This window comes from Pinus tabuliformis, chromosome X, assembly GCF_031772625.1.
Source record: "Pinus tabuliformis cultivar Carrire ecotype Pingquan chromosome X, CPIR1, whole genome shotgun sequence".
NCBI classification, from domain to species: Eukaryota; Viridiplantae; Streptophyta; class Pinopsida; order Pinales; family Pinaceae; genus Pinus; species Pinus tabuliformis.
This window is the reverse complement of record NC_142308.1, coordinates 481,117,531-481,135,416: the sequence shown is the minus strand read 5'-3', so window position 1 is coordinate 481,135,416 and position 17,886 is coordinate 481,117,531. Positions and strand designations below refer to the sequence as shown.

At 39.4% G+C, this 17,886-nt stretch overlaps 1 protein-coding gene and 1 pseudogene across 1 annotated transcript in view; both read left to right on the top strand.

Moving 5' to 3' along the window:
- The window catches only part of LOC149140774 (integrator complex subunit), a 232,979-nt gene that overhangs the window by 182,932 nt on the left and 32,161 nt on the right, over positions 1-17,886 (top strand). The window lies entirely within an intron of this gene.
- Positions 945-17,309, top strand: LOC149140775 (cleavage stimulation factor subunit 77-like; annotated as a pseudogene).

Below are 17,886 nucleotides of genomic sequence, written 5' to 3'. Positions count from 1 at the left end.
ATGATTCAGATTTAGTCAAAGTTGCTATGAAGGGGTGCACGAAGCAGTGGCCCAATTTTGTGGATGGGATTCTTCCTTGTCAGTAGCTTGCTAATTGGATCCAATTGCAGGATGAATTCATCCAGAAGGAGAACTGGGAAAATTCCTTGACCGGAGAATAACGAAAAGATGGTGAGGAGAAAGATGAAATTGCTCTTGCTGCATAAGCATAAAAGAATGTTACGAATATAAATTACATAAAATAAAATGAATATAAATAAATGTAAATAATAATGATTATCTAAAATAGTCATTAGTTAAGTGAAAAGGCATGTCTAAAAGACATGCCTAATCATGAAAGGTCACCTGTCTAGGTATAAAAGCAAGGCCTCATTGTAACATTCATCATCACTTGTACAATTTTTATATATTAATAAATTATTATTTCAAATACCTTTGTGTATTTTTACATTCAAGCCAACAAGCTATTGATTTGTTGCTTCAGTGGTATCAGGGCCATGGTACACAATATAATCATGCGGGTCTTTGAACGTAGTTTGCCGCACAATATGCCATTATGTTTATGTCTTGAATGCTTTGAGCAGTTTAGTAAAATTCAAGAAGCATTTCAGCGTTTAGAAAAATCATATGCAAAAGTTAAAGCATGTCAAAAGGAAGATGATTGCGACATTGAAGAAATGAAACGAGGTGAAGCAGGAGAAGAAGATTGTGATCAGAATGATGATAATGAATATGAAGATGTAATAGATAATGATGAATATAAAAGTGATATCAGTCAAGATGATGATTCCGATGAAGTGGATTATGAAGATGAACAATATCAAAACAATGAGGGAGATGCTGAAGAAGACATTGATGAAGAGTAAAATGTAGAAGAAGAAAAAGAAGAAGATATCAAAATCGTTGATTTGGAGGGAAACATAGAATCTGTGAATATAAATGACATGGACATTGATAATGAGACTAAGAAAGAATTTGAGTTTATGCTGTATCATATTGGAACACACATTGCATCAGGACCTCTATGGATGGAGTACATTTCACTTCTAAAATCATTATTGGCCACAACAACGCAGGAGGAATCTCAACGCATGACTAATGTGTGCAAATCTTATCAAAAATCCATACTTATCCCAACACATCATATAGAACAACTTTGGAAGGACTATGAGAATTTTGAAAATTTCGTTAGCCATGCTCTGGCAAAGGGTCTTTTGGTTGAATATCAGCCGAAATACATCAGTGCAAGTGTTGTCTATAGGGAGCGCAAGAAACTTTGTGACGAAATTGATGGCAACAAGTTAGCTGTGCCTCCTACAGGTTCTCTCAAAGAGGAGCAACAGTGCAGTGCATGGAGGCAATTGCTTGCTTTTGAAAAGGAGAATCCTCAAAGGATAGATAGTGCATCTTCAGGAAAACGAGTTGCATTCACATAAGAGCAGTGCCTTATGTATTTGCATCACTATCTAGATATTTGGTATGACTATGCGACATGGCATGCACGAAATGGATCAGTGGATTCTCCTATTACAGTTTTTCAGAGAGCTTTGAAAGCTTTTCCAGATTCAGAAGTGTTACGATATGCTTATGCTGAACTGGAAGAGTGTTGTGGAGGAATTTAGCGATCTAAGAAAATATGAGAATTTTTTAAGAAATAGTAGTACCGCAACAACTTTAGGTTATATTCAGTTCCTTCGATTCATAAGGAGGATTAAAGGAGTTGAAGCAGCCCGTAAGTTCTTTTCTGAGGCACGAAAATCTCCAAACTACACGTACCAAGTCTTTGTTGCTTATGCCATGATGGTGTTTTGTCTAGACAAGGATCCCACTGTTGCACATTTTGAAGCAGGGCTCAAGAGATTCATGCACAGGCCGACATACATACTTGAATATGCAGACTTCCCTTGTCGCTTGAATGATGATAGAAATGTTTGTGCATTAGTTGAGCGAGCTCTTAGCCTTCTTCCAATAGAGGAGTCAACTGCGGTATGGAATCATTTCATTAGATTTGAGCAAACATATGGTGATTTAACGAGCATCCGGTCCAATTTGCGTCCACACTGCTGTTGTTTTCTTCCTCGGGTGAGACCTCAGTCCGCGCTCCACGGGCTATTGCTGAAAGGGCCGGTAGCTGCGGGATTTGTTTGGCTAAATAACTCTTCCAAACCTGGGTCAGGCCCATATAAGCCAACAAATGGTTTCATTGTCGGGATGGGATCTGCCTAAGGGGTGTTTAGGTGTGGGACGTGGGGACCATATAGCGAGAGAGCGTTGAAGATTCAAGAGGATCAGGGACGGTAATAGATTAAGGGTAACGATGGCGAACACAATTCAGTTACCAGTATTTAAGGGAGCCAGAGGCGAAGACCCGAAACAATTTTGGTTTGTGCTAACATCAGTATGGAACGTGCAACAAGTCGTGGATGATAACATCAAGAAATCCATCTTAGTCAGCGCACTGCAGGACTGAGCGCTAACATGGTACATGAAGTATTAAAGCATCAACCCAATGGCAGGAACAACGGACATCTATACTGAATTGAAAAAGGAGTTTAACCGGCCAAAGAAACAGGCGCAGTCGGTCGTAGGATTCAAAGAGATCACAATGATGCCTGGCAAAACCCCATGGGATTTGGATCAGAGGTTGAAAAGCACCATTCGCGAGGCCAACATGACCCTGACAGATGCACAATACTGCGCTTGGTTCGTAGCATCATTAACGCCATATCTAAAGTCGGCTTTGTCACACCAAAAGATCTCAACCCAAGCGGAAGCACTGGAAGCAACAATGCTGCTGCACGAAACCCCGGTACAGGACCCAGGGTTAGGAGTTCAGCAAATCCAAGCGTAGGTCCAAAATTTGTGTTTGGAGATACAAAAGTTAAAGCAAGACCAGACGCTGCGTTCCGAAATCCAAGAGGAAGTATGGTGTATAAAGTGCAGGAGCCAGGGACACGATAAAGATCACTGTCCAGTCTCGATGAATTTTGTGGTCATAGGGGGACTGACACCATTGCAACCAGAGGCACAGACAGGGCCGAGCACGATCGCCCCGCTCTGGTGCGCAATCTGTCAGGTAGGAGGAAAGCACAACACGGATAACTGTCATCTATTGCCAAAATACAACTAGACCCCCCAGCAGCTCTTTTGTAACTTTTGTAGATCGATGGGTCACGAAGAAAGAGATTGTCGTAGTTATCGAATGTTGATGGACCAGACACCGGCCTACAGAATGCAGACTGAGGTGCGAGGTGGGTTCCCAGGACGCGGTCAAGGACGGGGTGGAATGGGACCAGGAAGGGGTTGCGGGCAGCTAATCTGTTACAACTGTGGAGGACTAGGACATTACGCGCGGGATTGTACCAATCCAACCTGAGTATCATGTCCTTATTGTGAGCAATTCGATCATGAGCTGTTAGATTGCCCCATGCTGATAGCACAGATTCACGAAAAGAAGGCAACGCCTCCTACAACAACGCAAAACGTGCAGATGATGAGATCCGAACCCCGTGACGACGAACCCATGGTCAACATGATATTGCGACGTAGCGTAGCCACAAGAAAGGTCGATGGGAAGACTAATATGGAAGCTAGGGAAAGCTTCACGAGCGTCTCTACTCAAGGTAGTAGGGATCCGCCTGAGCCAACTAGGGATCCCTCGATGATGACTACCTTCTTAGAGACATGCATAAAACTGCTTCGCGACAACCGAGCAGTTAGAGGGTTACAAGAAGTGATTAATAGATGCGCAGGGTGGGGTGAACCTCGCACAGTTCGGAAAATAGGAAGACACGTATCACGGACGGGTCGGGAAATGCGGCTAACGAAGGAAATTGGCGACTACGAGATGGATTAGATCATTCTAGACCTGGGTTCTGATGCAAACGTATTGCCTAAACAGACTTCGGAGCGCATAGGTAAGCCTACACTACAATGGTCTCCTATCCAATTGCGGATGGCCAACCAGCAGAAGATGTCGCCCATGGACGGCTGCAAGGGATTACAGTAGACATTGATGGTGTAAGTACCTGGACGGATTTCGAAGTTATTGAAATCATGGACGACAATAGTCCATACCCTGCGTTGCTAGGGATAGACTGGACCATTGATATGAATGGGGTTATTAACCTCAAACAGAGGAAGATGATATTCGAGAAAAAGTCGCTCCGGGTCGTTGTTCCGCTGGATCCAACAGACGGACCGCAGTACACAGAACTGGCACGTAGCGAAGAGCAGTGATGTATTGGATAATATCTACAAAATCGCTGCAAAGGAGGAGCGGAGATTCTCGCAGGGCTATGCCAGTGATTTAGATGAGGAGGACGAGCCATGGCGCAACAGGGTGACGAGGCAACCACATTGCACTATAATATGATGACGAAATCCCTGTATTACGTTAAAGTTCAAAACCGTGAACTCCCGATGTATGACGGGCTGACAGTAGTAGAAGACTTCCTCGTTAAATTCGAAAGTGCGGTACCAAAGTACCAACAGTTCGATGCACTCAAATGGGCATTGCGCGTGACATCGACGCGATGGTGGGATACCCATGAAGGAACCTTCGAAGATTGGCAAAGTTGCAGGCACATGATGCAGATAAGATTCGGGAAGCCTAAGCTACGAATAATGGGGAAATACAATGGACGAGATGATCCGCGCATGCACCTGACCAATTGGACCCAAGCTTATGGGATGAAGCCTCAACCAAAATGGGTGCACTTATTTTATCATACTCTGGATGTCATTCCAAGGAACTAGTATACGGAAACAGAGCTCCAGCATGGCACTGGCGAGTGGGATATCCTGCGCGAAGGGTTCTTGTCAACATTTCTTTTTGAAGACCAATGGATGGATACTGTGGACGATGCATTACAATTAGTAAAGCCCTCCATATTCAGAACACCGCCGGAATGAGAAGAAGTCGTGCCATCAGACTGGTCGCGACAGTTTTTTATAACTGCCACTATTGCGAAGATGATCTAACATCTTCTTACGGTAATCATCCTTGTTAAGGATGACCGTAGCCTAGGTCAGAAGGCTTTCCTTAAAGCCTCTAGAAATGCGGTAATTAAGAAAGAACCAAAGGAGCGCCGACTAGGTGTCCATATTCCTTATGTCCAAGGAACCACGGACAAGATTGCTCGGATCCTTAAGAGGTATGATATTCCCTCTACATTTAGGCCCCTCAACACCATTCGTAATTCCCTCTGATTGGTGAAAGATCCCATTAACCCTAAGGACATGAAGGGTGTCTACTTGATCCCTTGTTCTTGTGGGACCCCCTATATCGGGGAAACAGGGCGCTCCATCCGTCAGAGGATCAGCGAACATGCTGCTGACCTAAGACATGGGAGAACCAAGTCTTCAGCGTTAGCAGAACATGTGGAAAAGACCAAGCATCAGGTGTGTATAAAGGAGGCCAAGGTTGTTGCCAAAGTTGCCCAGTTCCATCATCGTAAATTCAGGGAAGCTATTGAGATCGAAAGAAGGCCTAACAATATCAATAGAGATGATGGTTGGAAGATCAGTAGATGTTGGATCCCTGCCCTTTCATCTTAGTCTTCCCCCCCGCTCTTTTATCTTTTTCGCTTTCGTTGTTCCCCCTGGAGCCTTCCTTTCTCCTAGGGTTTATCCTTCTTGCTCTGGACTTTTTCCGGTCCTTCTCCTTCTTTTTAGTATTTATAATCGTAACTAATATATATATATATATATATATATATATATATATATATATATAATTTATTTATCTATTTATTATTATTATTATTATTTTTAATCGTAACTAGTATATATATTATTATTTTTATTTGTTTATTTTTTTATTTATTTTTTTTATTTTATTTTCATTTTCATTTTGATTTTGATTTTATTTTATTTATTATTATTATTATTATTATTTTATTTTTTTTTTATTTATTATTATTATTTTTTTTAACTAACTATCATCTTAAATTTACCTTATTTATATATTTACAAAAAAGTTAGGTCTTCAATTTAACTAATTCCCATTTAAATTACAATTTTTAAATATTAAATTATACCTTTTTAACTAACTAATAACATAAACACCATCTAAAATTATTTCATTTATATATATATATATATATATAGGTATGGTCAATAACTAACTTCCTTTAAATTATCAAATTGAGTTTTTGACTCTGGTCCCTAAGTCAAAATTAGCCGTTGATCAAGATAGCCGTTGGAGGCTCTGCTCAGACTATTTAACATGCTAAGCTGGATCTATTTCTTCAACTTGCCCTGACGATGAACCACACTGGTTGGTTCAAAACGCGTCGACAAAGGTCTTTCTATATGTGATTTATGCCGAAGTTCTACTTATAACTAATATGAGATGTATAAGATGTAGATACTAAACTCTGAAATATGATATTTGTCATTTTGTCTGGACTCCTCAACGATAAGTTCTGACAAGATAATAGTTAAAACTTAATCCAAAATCACCTTAAAACAAAGATAAATGTAGGTCATGAGATGATCATCACGAAACAGTTAGATTCTAGATACTATAACAATAATCTGATAATAATACTCCACTAAGAAGGTGTGGCCAAGGATTAGGTTTCCCTCGCCCTTGCGAAGCTTGTGGTTTCGATGAAATTCCTTAGTTCCTCCCTCTAATCTCTCTTTCTAGCAGTATCAAGAATTGAGTTCTTTGCAATAAGGACAATGTCTGGGGTAGCTATAGGGAAAATATCCACACCATGCCCTGAGATTTTGGCAAGGTGGTATTTCAAGTGGATGATTCCACCAAACATTTCCATTCCATAGAGCTTGCACCTCGGCTTTGTTTTATTATCAACCTCACATGGCTCACCATGTTGAAGAAAGTGTAACTAGGTTCGGCCTTCATAATGCCATGATCTTTGTATTTGATGTAATGAAAGGAAATAAATTATTTTTGTAATCTTGCTACATGGGTTTCATGAGCAAGAAGTGTCACTAGGTGAAAGACTTCTTCTTGATGTCTTTAGGATTTATTTATATGTCAAAGAGTCATGTCATGTGTATAGAAACTCTTCATGAGTTTATGCAAATATGTACAAGTCTTCAAAGTTGTCTAACATCTCTCAAGACCAAGATCAATGCCTCAAAACAAGCCTTCCGAACTCTGCAAGCAAAGCGATAAGGAGATGATCATGTTGGCTCAAATAAATGTTTTAAATATATATAATTATGTCATGTTGGCTTGAAATAATAGACACGTCGGTTCACAAGTTGATGTCGGCGTGCATATATGAGATGATTACTATAAATACCTTGTTGGGGTATCCGCAAAGGAGAAGGACAGAACTTGCATAGAGGTGAAGCCACAGTCAAGGTATGAAGCTGCAGAGAGCCGCAGTCATGAAGAAGAGGAGCCACGGTGATGAAGAGGGCGATGCATGGAGCAGTGAACGATGTCACCATACCTAAGTTCTGAAGGTGGTAACCTCTCATGGAGAAAGAAACAAAGTAGTCTGGGCATGTCACTATCTCTGTCTCTACATTCTACAGTGTCAGCATACCAATGATATATTTGTAGCAGTCTCGGTGATAAACACAATGGATCAACATTTTTGGTTAAAGAGAAATACTGTGATATAGAGTTTCAGTGAGATGGGTATCATGATCCTAGTCTCAAATGTGGAGACTAAAAAGAATGTTACCACATTCTTGATGGATTTATCTCTCAACAATCATTGTATATATATGAGGAAAAGGAGCTCAGAGTCCTCACTGTCTTTGTGTATTCTCACTGTCTCGGAATAAGGTTCCCCTATTGTAATCACAGTGTAGAAATACACTCTTGACATGCTCACAATTAACATGATGATAATCTTAGCGAAAGTATAGTGATGAAGGTCAAGCTCTTAGTGCATTGATGAAAGTATAGAGATCACAATGGAGATCTCAATAGATCTTGTTGATATGGTAAAGAGGCAACAACGAAGATCTAATGATGATGTAATAGCTTCAATGATGCAGCAATGAGGATGATCTTAGCATTGACTGAAAGGAGGTTTGGTATCTTGGTCTTAGAGAGGCAAAATGGTTCAAGGGTCATGGTCTTGGTATTCGAATGGAATCTCTATAAGAAGAATTTACACATGGGTTTTCCTCTCCAGGAGGGAGAGGTTTTCGCCTTGGCAAAAAGCCAAAACATTTGTGTTCATGTCTCTTTTGTTTTTGGTAGCAGTTTGATGAAGTAATCAAATACACTAATAATGAATGGGATCTCTAACTATGATAAATTGTTTAAACACTTCAAAAATTGTTATCATGTAACGAAGAATCAAGCTAATATCTACATGCCCTAGATTCTTCGACATGGTATTAGAAGGATTGGTTCAACAGTCAAAGAAGGGTAGAAAAGAGACATGCCAACATCAAGATTCAAGCATAGCAAACTGAAAGAAGATCAAGAACTATACCTTGATCAAACCCTAGATCAAAGGGTAAGTCTACAACAACAGTATGTAAACACAAAGATGATCAAGGAGACAATCTACCTACACCGTATCGAAGAAGATCAAGGTCCAATAAAGCAGTTCACAACTTCAATCATCTTCAGCAAGAGTTTTGAAGTCTGATCTATAGCAATAGTTTCGGTGTTTCTCACAATCCACATCATGGCATACAAAGATTCATCCTTCCAATAAAGAACAACTCGAATTCCTACTTAAAGAAGCAGATCATCTGCAACATGAGGTATATGGACAGTTCTTGATGCAGAATGAAGGTGTTCACAGCCATAATAACACCTATTGATGGATCTCTACATCATGGCAATCAACCTCAAGTCGATGATGCAAGGATCAGATATTCAGAACAATCATTTTGAAAGTTTGAAGATAAGCTTCAGCAAGGATCCTATCCGGAGGAAGCATCAATGCATCTACCTCAATCAAGGTGAAGATCTCATCTTCACGTATCAAGTAAGTATTTTTATTCTATAATCAAGTTTTGGTTTATTGACTTCATCAGTGCAAGAAGATCTATGGGTTAGATAAAGCTCTTGCAGTAGGATTGACAGAATCCTTATGAAGAAGTGAAGTCAGCACATCAAGGTCTCCTTTAAGTCATAAGAACTCTTAAGGTTCTATGAAGTAAGAAAGGAGACACAAGAAGATTACATAAAATACTAGAGGATATATTCTCTGAAGTAAAGTGTAGAAGGCACCAAAGAGTGAAGAAATATCTTCATGAAATATCAATGGAGAAATCTAGTAAAATAATCATCATTGATATTGATATTGATAAGTAAGGTAACAGATGTCCATAAACAAGAAGGTTACCTCGATCAACAGTCTGTGGTCTCTATGTCAGATAGAGAAAGGCAAGTTGTATAGGATACAAATAAGTGCAGGGAAGCTGAGGAAAGGATCAAGGGAAAGAGGGAATAATGGATCTCCACTATGGATGAAATGATATCCCTCTCAAAAGGATCCTATCAGGAGTCCCTGCAGATATGAACATAGTAAGATGCATTGTGGCATCAAGAGCTTGTATGGAATCTTGAAGAACATAGCTCTGGGGAATCTTGTTATACATTGAAGAAAAGGAAGAAGTCATTTAGGTCAAAGGAAACATTTGCCAGATGGGGATATACTAGATCTTGAAGGATCTTTAATAGAGATCTCAACGGAGGATCTCCTAGTCCGAGAAGGCAGCAAATGTCTCGTCAGAAATTCCAACTCCTGGAACTCATGAGTTGGTGGTTCAATGACATGAACAATGGAGTAGACCGAAGGATTGAAGATCTTTTCAATTAAGGAAGCTATAGGAAATATCGGAAGGAAAATAAGATATGTATGATTGTATTTGTATTTGCATTTGATATTGTAATGTCATGACATGTGGTTGTAGATAAAATAGATCAAGCATGATCAAAAGGGAATAGATCTCCTCCTCTAAAAGGATGCAGAAAGACATAAGTTAGACTAGATGAAATCAACATAATATGTCCTCATAATATGGTATGAGGTAGTTGGTGACCATTGAAGAACTATGAGAGTTACTGGGAATGAAAGACATGAGGATGAAAGAGATCGTGAGACATGCAACCATGATGAAGGTAGTCAACATACAGAGGATTAGGAAGACTTAACCAAGAAACCTCCCGGAATGATGTGAAGACTTTGTTGGAAGTCTGAAAAGATGAGGACCATTGACAACAGATATCATCGGGAGATGTGTCAACATGAATGCAGGATGATTGATGCCTACAAGAAGATGTCACTGGAAGAAGGCTATCACCAAAAGGTAATATGTGATTTGTTTTTGGTGTCTAGCCTCTTGGAAAAGTCTGGGTATGTGTGCAGGATCAAGGAAAGGAGAGTTGTGAAGGATGTCACAACTATGTACCTTGTGATCCAGATCCATCATTGTTGAAGAAAAGTGAAGACATATGAGCTTATGAAGGAAGCCCCAGATGTAAAGCCAAGGAGGATACTTTCCAGGAACGAAGGAATGACATGACGAAGGAAAGTGATGGATGGATGAGCCCTACATATGAAGGAATTGATGACATCGAAGTCTTGAATCGTCAGTCAACTAGAAGACCCTATGAAGCACTGATGATAGAGTCCTTGGGTAAGAGGGAGCTCTAGGAAGTTCCTATGAGCAAAGGAACTCGAGCAAGTTTCTAAGTAAAGAGAAACTTGGAACTTGTCCCTGATTAAGAGGGAGAGTCAAACACGACATTCTTGTCTTCAGTTTGGAAGAAAGAATGGAGGATTGTGTAATCATCTGGCATCCGACACTCTTTGAGGATGTGGTAGGGCATCCAAGACAAGAGTGGGCAAGAGGACCGATATTCTTGAGGGTTGGGAACCCAAGATGAGAATAGTCCTAGTAGGGCATACTCGGAGAACACCCGGGTGGGTATGACCCTAAGAGAGACAATGATGATGTGTGTCTATCAGTCATTAGTCTCGCCAACATTGTGTGCTCTGATCTAAGTGAGAGATAGAGTTGTTAGTCAAGGCCTTGCTAAATGGAAACAATGTTGGTTGAAATGATGCTATAACAGATGGATTGCAAATCTGATTCTTCTTATGAGAAATTCTTCAGATTGAGAATGACCAAGTACCATTATGAATACCTCCCTAGTTAAGAGGGAGTGTTGAAGAAAGTGTAACTAGGTTCGGTCTTCATAATGACATGATCTTTGTATTTGATATAATGAAAGGAAATAAATTATTTTTGTAATCTTGCTACATGGTTTTCATGAGCAAGAAGTGTCACTAGGTGAAAGACTTCTTCTTTATGTCTTTAGGATTTATTTATATGTCAAAGAGTCATGTCATGTGTATAGAAACTCTTCATGAGTTTATGTAAATATGTACAAGTCTTCAAAGTTGTCTAACAGCCCTCCAAGACCAAGATCAATGCCTCAAAACAAGCCTTTCGAAGTCTGCAAGCAAAGCGATAAGGAGATGGTCATGTCGGCTCAAAGAAATGTTTTAAATATATATAATTATGTCATGTCGGCTCAAAGAAATGTTTTAAATATATATAATTATGTCATGTCGGCTTGAAATAATAGACACGTCGGTTCACAAGTTGATGTCGGCTTGCATATATGAGATGACTACTATAAATACCCTGTTGGGGTATCTGCAAAGGAGAAGGACAGAACTCACATAGAGGTGAAGCCGCAGAGAGCCGCAGTCATGAAGAGGGAAGCCGCAGTCATGAAGAGGGAGCTGCAGTAGGGTTGACTGCACCTAGTTTGGGTTTTAGGTGCAGTCACAACCTCGATGCATGGAGCAGTGAATGATATCACCATACCTAAGATGTGAAGGTGGTAACCTCGCATGGAGAAAGCAGCAAAGTAGTCTGGGCATGTCACTATCTCTGTCTCTGCATTCTACAGTGTCGGCATACCAATGATATCCTTGTAGCAGTTTCGGTGATAAACACAATGGATCAACATTTTTGGTTAAAGAGAAACACTGTGATATAAAATTTTAGCTGTCACATGACACGAGGACACGAGACATGGAGGACACGTAAATACGAGTATTCAATACGAAACGCAGCGACCTGGAAACAGGACACGGGGGACACGTTTTTATATATATATATATATATATATATACCGAAATATAGTTTTTTATCCATATTAAATTGCAGGTTATAACTCAGTTATCTGACTTATCTCATTCATTTCAATATCACAAAATACAAAACCTTCTATATCAGATTATCTAATCTTATTTAATTTTGACCTTATCTAATGTAATCCTAACTAATCTTGATTAACTATTGACAGTTGTGCTTGTGCTTCTACCTAGTTTCACATATAGAATTGAATGTTAATTAATTGCAATTCAAGCAAGCTGTATGCACGTCTGATTTCATCAAGATTGCAGTCACTAGATTTACCTGACTAAATCTCTAAATTTGAAACTCCAGCAGATTAGCCTCTCTTCTAAAATGGAAATCCGAAAGTGATATGTTACATCAGTTGAAAACTCACAAGTTAATAGGCACTCCCTGAAGGCTGAAATCTCTATGTAGCACACTTTTCTGCCAATCATTGGAGATTCAAAATTTGTATCACATCAGTTTTTTTATTAACTGGCTAAATATGTCAATTTGAAATTCACTGTGCCCATACTTCAAAACTCACATTTTGTTGTGGCTGCTTTATATTTGACAGGGTATTATATTCCTTAAAGGCTATAACATATCAACTGTTGAACCCTGATCCCATTAAGTCAGTGAGAATTTATGCATTGCTAACCATTAAGACATGTTGATCTAACATTGATTCCCTACCAATAGCTACTACTGCTAGCTTGTCTGCTTGTGGGATTCCATTCTTCAGAGCTTACTCCATTCCTTTAAGATGTAACTTTAGTTATTCCTTCAATACAGAACTATGAGAAACTCGACTGCTGACAAAGCTGAGTATGATTACAAACGCTGACTCCCGTGGCAAACAAGTTGATAGCTGAAACTTTCAGCTTTCCACAGAATATGAAAAACCACCTTTTATATATATATGCAGGCTGCAGCTATGCTTATTGTGTGAAATGAAGTCAGTGCTGTGGAGTTCACTGTGTATATTTCCTTTGTTACCATGGGTACTGTCACCTGTGGCTACAGTTTTTCCTAACTTTTACGGGCCGGTCTTGAACGCTGCACACTGGCACACTCTGCTCCAGACTTCAAATAGCTCCAGACTTCAAATATAATGCTAACTTCAAAGACAAACACCCTGCTCGCAGCTCCAGACGACAGCAGGACGAAAATAACCCGGAATAGACCAACGCGTAGGCTTTAAATTATGTTTTTTTCGCGGTACGTATTCAACCTGTCGAAATACGTTAGGGCAACGTATTCTACCAACCAAATACGCGTATTCGAAATTTAGGACACGACGGAAAACGTAGAATACGTATTCAAGTTTTCATGACACGTTGAAAATCGTATTCGACACGTATTAGGGCCGTTTTCGTGTCCAATACGTAAAATACGGGACACGGGACCCTGGGGGACGTGTCCTGTGACATAGAATTTCAGTGAGATGGGTATCATGATCCTAGTCTCAAATGTGGAGACTAAAAAGAAACGTTACCACAGTCTCGATGGACTTATCTCTCAACAGTCATTGTATATATATGATGAAAAGGAGCTCAAATTCCTCACTGTCTTTGTGTATTCTCACTGTCTCGGAATAAGGTTCCCCTGTTGTAATCAGTGTAGAAATACATTCTTGACATGCTCACAATTAACGTGATGATAATCTTAGCTAAAGTACAGTGATGAAGATCAAGCTCTCAGTGCATTGATGAAAGTATAGAGATCACAGTGGAGATCTCAATAGATCTTGTTGATATGGTAAAGAAGCAATAATGAAGATCTCAGTGATGATGTAATAGCTTCAATGATGCAGCAATGAGGATGATCTTAGCAGTGACTGAAAGGAGGTTTGGTATCTTGGTCTTGGAGAGGCAAAATGTGTCAAGGGTCATGGTCTTGGTATTCGTCAATGGAATCTCTATAAGAAGAATTTACGCATGGGTTTTCCTCTCCAAGAGGGAGAGGTTTTGGCCCTGGCAGAAAGCCAAAACATTTGTGTTCTTGTCTCTTTTGTTTTTGGTAGCAGTTTGATGAAGTCATCAAATACACTAATAGTGAATGGAATCTCTAACTATGATAAATTGTTTAAATACTTCACAAATTGTTATCATGTAACGAAGAATCAAGCTAATGTCTACATGCCCTAGATTCTTTAACACACCACACTCCCACATTTGCTCCAATGGCTTTGCCATTTTGTAGAGTCGAAATTTATAGTATATACTAATCTTGGAGCACAAAGAGAAGGAAGGCACAATTTTTTTTTACATACCTAGAAATATGGATATGGTATGCTGGAGTAAATCTCCACTCCAAATATGCTCAGCTGATGGCAAAGAAAACTATGGATTTTCCCTTGCTTGCTTGATGAAAAATGGTCACAAGATTCACACAACCCTTAGAGCTCAATCTTAGCACAAGAAAAAATGAAAACGACCTTTGAAAAATGTAGAAAAAATTTGTGTTCTGCTGGTAGTCTTCACGGTTTCAAGTTTTTGCACAATTTTGTTTCCCACAGTCCCAAACTAGAAGGTCTGATATAAAACCTTTTAATGCAATTTATTTGAAACATTTAAGCTACCTCTACATTTCAGTTTCCAGCTGATATAAAGACTAAATGCAAGCACAATCACAGAAAATTACACACTCTTTTTGGTCTAATGACCCTGGAAAAACCCACAAGTGGAAAACCACACTTCAAGGAACTCTTAGATTGCTTTTATGGAAAATTTTATACAGCAGAGAGAAAATCAACTTATCTCCCTTTAGCTTGGAGAAGACACTGCTAGGTTTCATTGTAATGTGAATCTCCTGACAGTCATAAACTCTGACTGATATGTGCATTGATTTATGTGCACAAAATTCACCCAACAGAACTCGATTTTTGTGCCTGGTAGAGCGGACAATAACCAATAAATTTCAACCCTCTCACAGCTTTGAAAACTGTGTTTGTAAGTTTCGAGCTTCACGCTGAAATACCCAGATTTCTGTGCAGGTCCAGGCCATGATTTTGTGCAGGTAGTCAGCTGATTTTTCAGCCTTCTCTCCCAGAAATTTCAGCAGCCTGTAAAACGTCTAGAAACTAGGCCTCCTAACACCTGGTTTCTCCTTCAAGCTCGACCAGAATTGAGCCTGGTAACTACCTTAAACTTTGGCCTGAACTTGGCCTGAAATTTGCCTCCAAACTCGTGCTGGAAGAAGCCCAAATTTTATGCTGACGAGACCTATATTCTCGGCCTCCTTACCCAGTAAACTCGGCCTGTAAACTCACCTGAACCTTTTCCTTGAAACACACCAGAAACTCGGCCTATAAACTCACCTGAACCTTGTCCTGGAAACACACCACTCAGCCTTGTACACTTACAGACTCAGCCTGGAAACCTTGCAAACGAGGCCTGCAAACAACAGTGTGAAAATCTATGAATACGGGCCAGACTGTACCTGGAAACTCAGGTTTCTCTAGGGCTGTACGCTGCTTCTTCCTTGGCTATACACAGTTCTTCCTCTTCTGCAATGTTGTCATCCTTGAAAAGCTTCTTCTTCTCCTATGCTCTCCACTTCTCAAATCTTATGAGAATGAGGCTCTGCCTTTTCCAACAAGCCTTAAACACTGGCCTGCATGCTCCTCTCCTTGGCTGGCTTGAGCTCCTACTTAGCTCCTCTTCCTAGTCTCATATGCTCTCCTCAATTCCTTGTGAGAAGAATGATAAGAATAATCCTTTTCCTTTTGTCTCTCCATAAGATGATAAACTTAACCCTAGTGATCTAATGACAGATTAAATCTCAGCTCATTAGATCAAGGGTAGAGATCAAGTTCCCCACTTGACTCCTTTCTTATGTTGTCCCCCTCACTTAAAGAACTCCTAGACACCTTTTTAATGTTATGTACCTTGTGCACTTTTTTCTCATAAAGTGACTTTTAAAACATAAAAATCACTTTAATAATATAAAGTGCATTTAATACTTTTCTCATAAAGCCACTTTTATAACGCGACTTTTGTAAATTAAAATACATGGTACATATCTCATAAAAAGGTGATTTTGCTCCTAGATGTTAATAGACTCGTAATGTCCTAGACAAAAAGATTATTAATGTGTCTTCGTAGGCCAAAATGATAAATGCCTAGGAAACACTTCCTTGGTACCAATTTTTTCAACAAAAAACCCAAACCACAACTTATATTCATGTTTTTTTGTATTAGGCTGATAATTTCCCTTCACCTCACGATAATTTTGAAATTATCGCGATTTTTTCTGGCGAATAACATTGGCAAAGGCTCTTTTGGTGATAATATCGCGATAATTTTGATATTATCGCGATATGTGAAACATTGAAGAGGTATGAAGTTTATTTTCGCGATGGACAAGTACTTGTTAGGTCAAGAGCTTCTAGGCCAAACTTAGGATGAGTAATTGGGAGTAGCGAGTGGAACTTGTACATGATGAAGGCTTAGCCTGTATGTGCCCTGGTTCATGATAGTGATAGTTTGTGCGGGTTATGGCACATGAGGATGGGTCACTTGCAGCACAAAGCTTTACTGATATGGAAGTTGTCATTGGTCTTCTAGAGTTCATTGTAGAGCAACAGGGTGTGTGCAAGGGATGCACGGTTGACAAGTATGCCAAGACTACCTTTCCTAGTAGTGATAGCAGGTCCAAGGGGGGTATTGGATCTGGTGCATTCAGGTGTATGTGGTCCTTTGTCAGTGGCATCTTTGAGTGGTTATAGTTATTTCATGACTTTTGTTGATGATTTCTCAAGGAGGATGTCGATCTACTTCATGAACACCGAGGATGAGGTATTTAGTTGGTTTTGGGAGTTTAATGCTCTTGTGGAGAACTAGACACGGAGAAGATCATAGTCCTCTATAATACCTTATTTGGAAAAATGACTCATGTTGCAAATAAATGAGTACTTGATTGTGTGCCTTGGAGATATTTTGTGCAATTCCATGAACAAAGTAGAATATTGCTGCAATAAATTGTCCAACTTTTTCTAGTCTTCAAACTTTCCCTATTGGCTAAATTTGTGCATAGTGAGGCTTCATCGTCCTTGCGCACGTGATTGGAGAGTGTCAACTTTCTCATCTTTTCAGGTTTGTAATACTAAACTAACATAGCATAATGTCTTACAGCTTTGATTAGTGTTTGGGATTTTGCAGCTGAATCGAGGGCTAACAGTATTGGATCCTTTAAATGTTGTCATTGAGTAAGCTCAACCATTCTTAACAATTCTGTCATATAGATTAAATTCATATCATTGATCTTGGCACCCTGAGCTCACATATATAGATTTCCAAATAAGACATAAATGATATCAAATTTTACCTCATCAATGATAGTGGTTGCATCTTAGTTAATCCCACATATATAGATTGCCAAAAGTGACAAGGAATGACATCAAACTTTACCTCATAAATGTAATTGGCTAAGATGGTGAACTTTGCCTTGCACTTATATTAAACACTCAAAGCCCTTGTTCCTTGTATGCCAATACAAGTAGTAGGGTTTGGGATGCACAATGTAAACGAGTTATTCTTCTTCAATACTACTACTTCTAAGAGACCTCACTGCGATTATTGACTACTATGGTCACAAGACCCTTATTAATCTGCATCTGAAAGCAGAATAATTTCTTGTACTATTTGTGAATAGGATGCATGACTACCATTAAAGAAATGTCCTCTATTGCACTATTAGTGACTAATATTTTGTTTTCTTTTGTTTTGGTGTGGTTGGCTTTGACGGACTACTTCTCTTGAATATAGCCTCCAAACATTCATTCTTGGG